Source organism: Camelus dromedarius, chromosome 27 (assembly GCF_036321535.1).
Source record: "Camelus dromedarius isolate mCamDro1 chromosome 27, mCamDro1.pat, whole genome shotgun sequence".
NCBI lineage: Eukaryota > Metazoa > Chordata > Mammalia > Artiodactyla > Camelidae > Camelus > Camelus dromedarius.
Genome location: NC_087462.1, coordinates 8,294,272 through 8,300,570, shown reverse-complemented (window position 1 = coordinate 8,300,570; position 6,299 = coordinate 8,294,272).

Genomic DNA, 6,299 nt, shown 5'->3' with positions numbered 1-6,299 from the left:
AGAGGGGGCGGAGCGTGGGTAAAAGGGAGGTGGATAGAGAAAGAAGGGCTTGGCTACCCACCAATCAAAGGGAGCCTCCGGGCCTCGAGCACCCTCGCCCCGCCCCTTAGTGGCGTCGCTGTGGAAACCAGGGGAAGCGACGGTTACTGCAAGGCGCGGGGCAGGAGCAAGCAGCTGAGTGACAGGGAGGGCAGCATCCACATGGCGAGCAGCTCGGCTGGGTGAAGGTGGGCGGCCCCCGGGAGGTAGCGGGGAGCTTCGGGAGAGGCCTAGAGGTTGGGGGCGTAGGATGGAAAGGCCTCTCCGTTTACCGGAACCCTGTCGTGAACGGGAGGAAAGAAAAGGGGAAATGGTTGGCCAAAAGCCCTCTGGAACCCCCCCCAACCTGCAGCCTGAGCTCTCACCCCATTCTGGGGATGTCTTCACTGCCCTTTCAATGCAAGCCCCCGCTCCACCTTGCCGGGCCCTATGGGCAGTGAGACCACATTTGTCTCTACCTGCACTATCCACTATGATCACCAGGGGCCAATGTAGCTACTCAAAATTGAGACGTGCTGTGAACATAAAACACAACGATTTCAAAGACTTTGCATACAAAGGATAATGTAAAAATTATATATATCAATAATCTTTTATGTTGATTACACATTAAATAATATTTTTGATATATTGGATTAAAATACATTGTTAAAATTAAGTTCCCTTGTTTCTTTTTACTTTTTTAATGTGCCTATTTATTGGAACATTTAAAATCGCAGACACGGCTCACCTTTGTAACAGGCAGTTGTGCCTCTCATACTAGCTCTACTGTACAGCGCTTGTTTGGGGTCATGCTATGCTTTTGCTCCCTTGATTGTCGTGATCAGGCTGGGAGGGTTGGGTGCCAACACACACACACACACACACACACACACACACACACACGGACTCATGCACACCCTCAAGACAGGACCTGGCACAGTCCCTCACCTTCTCTCCTTTCTCCTGGTTCCAGATCCTGCCCCTGAGCCTTCATCAGCTGTTGCCCTCTCTGGAACTCAGAGGCCTGGCATCAAGGACATGGTGAGAAGTCCTAAAGGTGGATCGCTGATTCACAGGAGAGCATGGTGGGGGGAAAGGTGAGTCAGTGCTCAGCACTTAGTCATCCAGGTTAGGCTCTAGAAACTTCTGAAGCTTCAGCTTTTAGGGATCCCTGTCTCTGAGTAAAGGAAGCCAAGGTTGTGGTCTTCAGAAACTCATTACCTTTTTCACTGGGCCTTATCTAGGCAAAATAGATGAAAACACAAAGTGTTTTATTCTTGTACTTTCCAAAGCACAGATCTTTTCCTGTTGGCAGTTGTAGGGCTCGCAGTACCTTGAGAATCTTTGTGCACCCACAGGCCTCACTCCCTGGCCTCACGGAGAGGGATGGGGGAGTAGTCACTCAGAGGCCACAAGTTTAAATCCTACCAAGTTGAGTTGCTTGAGGTATCTACTTGTGAGGTGCTGAAGGGGCAGAGTCAAACCCCTAAAAGCTAACCACGTTTTGCTACTTGGCCAGTTCTGCCGACTTCCAGCTTCTCTAGTGTGATCTGAGTAGGCATGTCTTCCCTATTGCTGGGTTCCAGCTAGGTAAGCTGTGTGGTGTCCAAAAAGATGTCTTTTTTTTTTTTTTAGTGTTTTTTAAAATTATTATTGTTGTTGTTTTTATTAAATTAGGTTTATTTATTTATTTATTTATTATTTTAACGGAGGTACTGGGGATTGAACCCAGGATCTCTTGCATACTAAGCACACATTCTACCACTGAGCTATACCCTCCTCCCCCCGTGTTTTTTTGTTTTTTTTGAGAAATTCCACACACATTTCTACAGACTGGGAACATTCTGGAATTCCCCTTTTGAGACTGCTTTCCTGAGCCCTGAGCTCACTCAACAGGCACCAAATCTTTTACAAGCCTAGTATGCTGTGTGCCAGCCAGGGCATACAAATAATTTCCACCCCTCCTCCTCACTTACAAGAAACTCATAGAAAGGCAGGATCCAGCCTGCAGAGAATTCCTCTTTGTTTTTGATGGGTATTACAGGCGTGGGGACCCCTTGTTGGCCTCATCTGGCTCCCAGTAACCAGGCTGTCGGCAGAAATCAGAATCACCCTGGGAATGAAGACTGGCCACTTTGTTCAAACCTTTCATGACACTGTATCATGGCTCTGAATGTACCTGTCAATAGGGACAGCTAGAGTCCCCAGCACAGTGGCTGATTCATAATGGTGACAAGTAAATACATTTGGTGTTTGCTGCGCCAAATGTAACAAGCCCCTTAAGGTAGTTTCCAAAGGGAAAATTCCAGAAAGGTCTTGTTCTGTGGCAGTGTTGAAGGATGAGCAGGGCCTCCTTGGGTCTCAGACTTGGGGGAACCCACAGTCATTTGGATGTGGAAGATCCAGTTGTGTCCGTTTCACAAGCTTTTTTGGGATTTCCCACGTGCGAGTAAGATAGGATCTTGATTTTTCCAGGAACCTGGCTTGGCTTGTTTTCGGGTGTGATCAAGCTGGTTCAGAGCTGGGTGAGGCAAGGTAAAGCCTACAGCAGACAAGCCAAGGCTGGTTAGCAACTTTCCGCTGTGTCAGGAGCCTCAGAGAGGTTTCCTGAGCCCTATCCTAGCTAACTTTTTAATTTTTAAATTCACGGGATTTTTTTCTTTCTTTTTATTGAGTTTTAATTTTCTTAGTGTACAGTACCAAATAAAAACAAGTTGTGTAACCACAGCCACAGTCAAGATATAGGACATTTCCATCATCCCCCAAAACCCCCAGTATCCCTTTGTAGCAGACCCCAGCCCCTGGTAACCATTGATTCATTTTCTGCATCAGTACTTTTGCCTTTTCCAGAAGGTCCTTTAACATGCAATTACACAGATAATAGCATTTTGAGTCTGGCTTCTTTCATCACATAATGCGTTTGAGGTTCATCTGCATTGTTTCCCGAGTCAGTAGCTTGATTCATTTTTATGGCTGAATAGTATTCCATCGTGTGGCCAGATCACAGTTTGTTTATCCATTCACCCACTAAGGGGCATATTTGGTGGGGGAGGTATTTGGTTTATTTATTTATTGAACCCAGGACCTCCTGCATGCTAAGCACACACTCTACCACTTGAGCTATACCTTCCTCCCAAGGACATATAGGTTTTAATGGTTGTTAGTAATGACAAAGTCTTAATAAATGTTCACTCACGGGTTTTCATGTGAACATAGGTTTTTATTTCACATGAGGAAGATTGTTGGTTTGAATGACTGGAATGCTTTGGAAGATTTATTTATTTATTTGATGAAGAGTTGAAAAGAGTGGTGATGCTTTTTCTTTTAATTAAGGCTTTATCATCATCTGAATCACATCTTAAACACACTGAGCACTTACCATAAATACTCAGTGTGCTGAACACTTTACACCTCAGCATTTTACTCACTAGGTGACCTCAGGCTAGTCACATGAACTCTCACAGCCTCAGTTTCCCTCCCTGTAAAATGGAGGCAATGATAGGCCAACCTGATAGAGATTATTGTCAAGATTAAATGAGTTAATACAAATTGAGTGCTTGGAACCAGCTTGGCACATAGTAGGGCCATGTCAGTGTTAGCTGTTATTATAATGTTCATTTCCTGGTCCCTCTCAAGTTTCATCCACATAGCAAACCTGGGACATAAGATCTACTCTTATCCTCATTTTATGGAGGACATACCTAGCAATTAGAGCAGTAAAGCAAGTTGTGCAAGACCACGCAGGCAGTAAATAAGTAAATAGTGGGTCCAGGATTTCAACTGAGGCCAACTGACTCCAGACTTACCTGCTCCATCCTTATATTAGTCAGGGTTCTACCAAAAAAACAGAACCAATAGGATATATGTGTTTGTGAGCATATCTGTGTATTAAGAGACTTATTTCAAGGCATTGGCTTACACAATTGTGGGGGCTGGCCAGGCAGGTCTGAAATCTGTAGGACCGACCAACAGGCTGGGACTGCTGCTTCATCCTCAGGGAAACCTCTGTATTTATTTTTAAGGCCTTTCAGTGTTTGCTTTTCAAGTCTTTCAACTGATTGGATGAGGCCCACCTGCCATATTGAAGATTATCTCCTGTAGTTAAAAGTCAACTGATTATAGGTGTTAACCTAAGCACATCCACAAATACCTTCACAGCTACACTTAGGTAAGTGTTTAATTGAATAATTGGGTATTACTGCCTAGCCAAATCAATGCATAAAACTACCCATCACATCTTCCCTGAGTTGAGAGCCTAAACCTCTGCTCAGGCTTCTGTGGAGACCACTTTTCCAGTAACATTCCAAAATGCCTAGTAAGTGTCCAGGTCAAAGAATCATAGCCATAAAAAGAGATGTTGAGGGTTTTTCTTTTTTTCGGGGCGGGGGAGGGTGTGAGGGGGTTAAACAATTAAAACTCGAACATGGCCCAGGCTTACTCAAGGAAGGGAGAGTCCCCAGCCCTAAAGTTGTCTCCAAACACAAGGACACTCCTTGCATGATGTTTTTGGCCCAGCCAGAGCTATGTGAAGACCTTTGGAGGCCGCCACATTTGTAACTAAATTAAATTCATAAGTGTGAGGAAGTCTACAAGCTCTGGGGTTTTCCCCATGATGACTCTCCCGCTATCTATCTGTGTAACTTAAAAATCAAACTCTTCCCCCCATCCACCATGATTGGTTTAGGACTCCTGTTGTGCTGTGCTCCTGGGCACCCAGCCCAGACTCATCCTCCCAGGTGGGCTGGTGTGTGTCCTAATCTAGAGTCCTTACGACATGGTCACCCTGGGGTCCGTGAGTGGCCAGGCAGAGACGGATGGAATACCTCTGCTGGGCAGCAGCAGCAGGCCATGGTCATCTTAGGAATTCCAGCTCGGGCAAGGGTGGGTTTTACCGGAAGCTTTTTTCTGTGAGGGCTGCCAGGAAGGGGGTAGTTCAACAGCCCACCATTCAACCAGATGGTTATCACCCCTTTGATAGCACTTCCTCTAGGCCAGGCCTGTCCTGGGCACTTCACAAATGTTGACTCACATCAACCCCACAGCCCTGTGAGGCAGGTGCAACTACTACCCACATTGTACAGATGAGGAAGCTAAGGCCCTGGAAGGCTCAATAACCAGCCCAAGATCACACAGCCAGGAAGTGTTGGAATCAAGAAAGAAAACTGGCCGTCTGGCTCCAGAGCCCCTGTCACACCACCCACCCAGAACTCCCAAGCAGTTCTTCCAGGAACCTCTCCTCTCCGCAGGCCACCAACACCTACCCCCTCTTCCCTTCTCAAGTGGTACCCCTTTCTGAGCCTCCTTTCCCTAACAGCCCTGTCCTTGACCACAGACACCCCAGACTCTCAGAGCCAAAAATTCATGTTGCCCACAGATGAGGAAAGAGAAGCCCTGGGAGATGTATGACACGCCCATGTCTCCCCAAAATCATAAAGGTAGTGGGGACAGAAAAAGAAGCACGAGCATTAAAAACAGGAACATTTTCCAAGCGTCGGTTCCAGGCATCATTCCTGGCACTAGAGACCCAGCACTGACAGGAGTCAGTCCCTGCCCTCGTAGTGATGGCAGTTTGGGAAAGAGGGGGCATTTAGCATGAAAACCATGGAACAAGATAATTTCAGATTTCAGTGGCAGGTGTTCTTGACAAAACAGAAAAGTGAAAGGCTTGTGGGGCTGGACCGATACCTCTCCAGGGAGGTGACCTTTGGTCCCGGGTCCTCACCGCTCTTTCCAGGGTCCAGTATGGTCCCTCACTTTACAGGGACAGTCCTGGGGCTCCCAACTGTATTCTCCCCACAACTAGCAGAAGAGGGCGGGTGGGTACTCTTACTCCTAGAAGCAGGGGATATGTGGGGAAGAGAGAGATTAGGCACCTGGCCTAGAGTCAAACCGGCAGGAACTAATTCCTGAGCCCGGTGCGATGCAGGCGGGAACGTTTTCATTCTTCATCCGCTAGGGAAGGGGCGGGGCCTTCCGTAGCCACACCCCTTCCCGAAGCAGCGCGTCGTAGCCTGTTGACCCAGGCAGGAGGCGGGGTGCGCGACAGGCCAGAGTATCCGGAGCAGTGAAACAAGGTCGCTATTGGCTTCTGTGAGGGGCGGGCGGAGCCTCCGTCTCCTGGAGCGCGCGCCGCGGGGAGGCGTTGCCGAGGTAGGAGCGGGAAGGGGCGTGGCCGCTCGCGGGTGGCCGTTGGTCACACGGCCCCGCCCCGGATGTCGCGCGTCGCAGCCTGGGCGGCGGCAATTGGTCGCTACCGCATGGGGGGCGGGGCGGAAGGT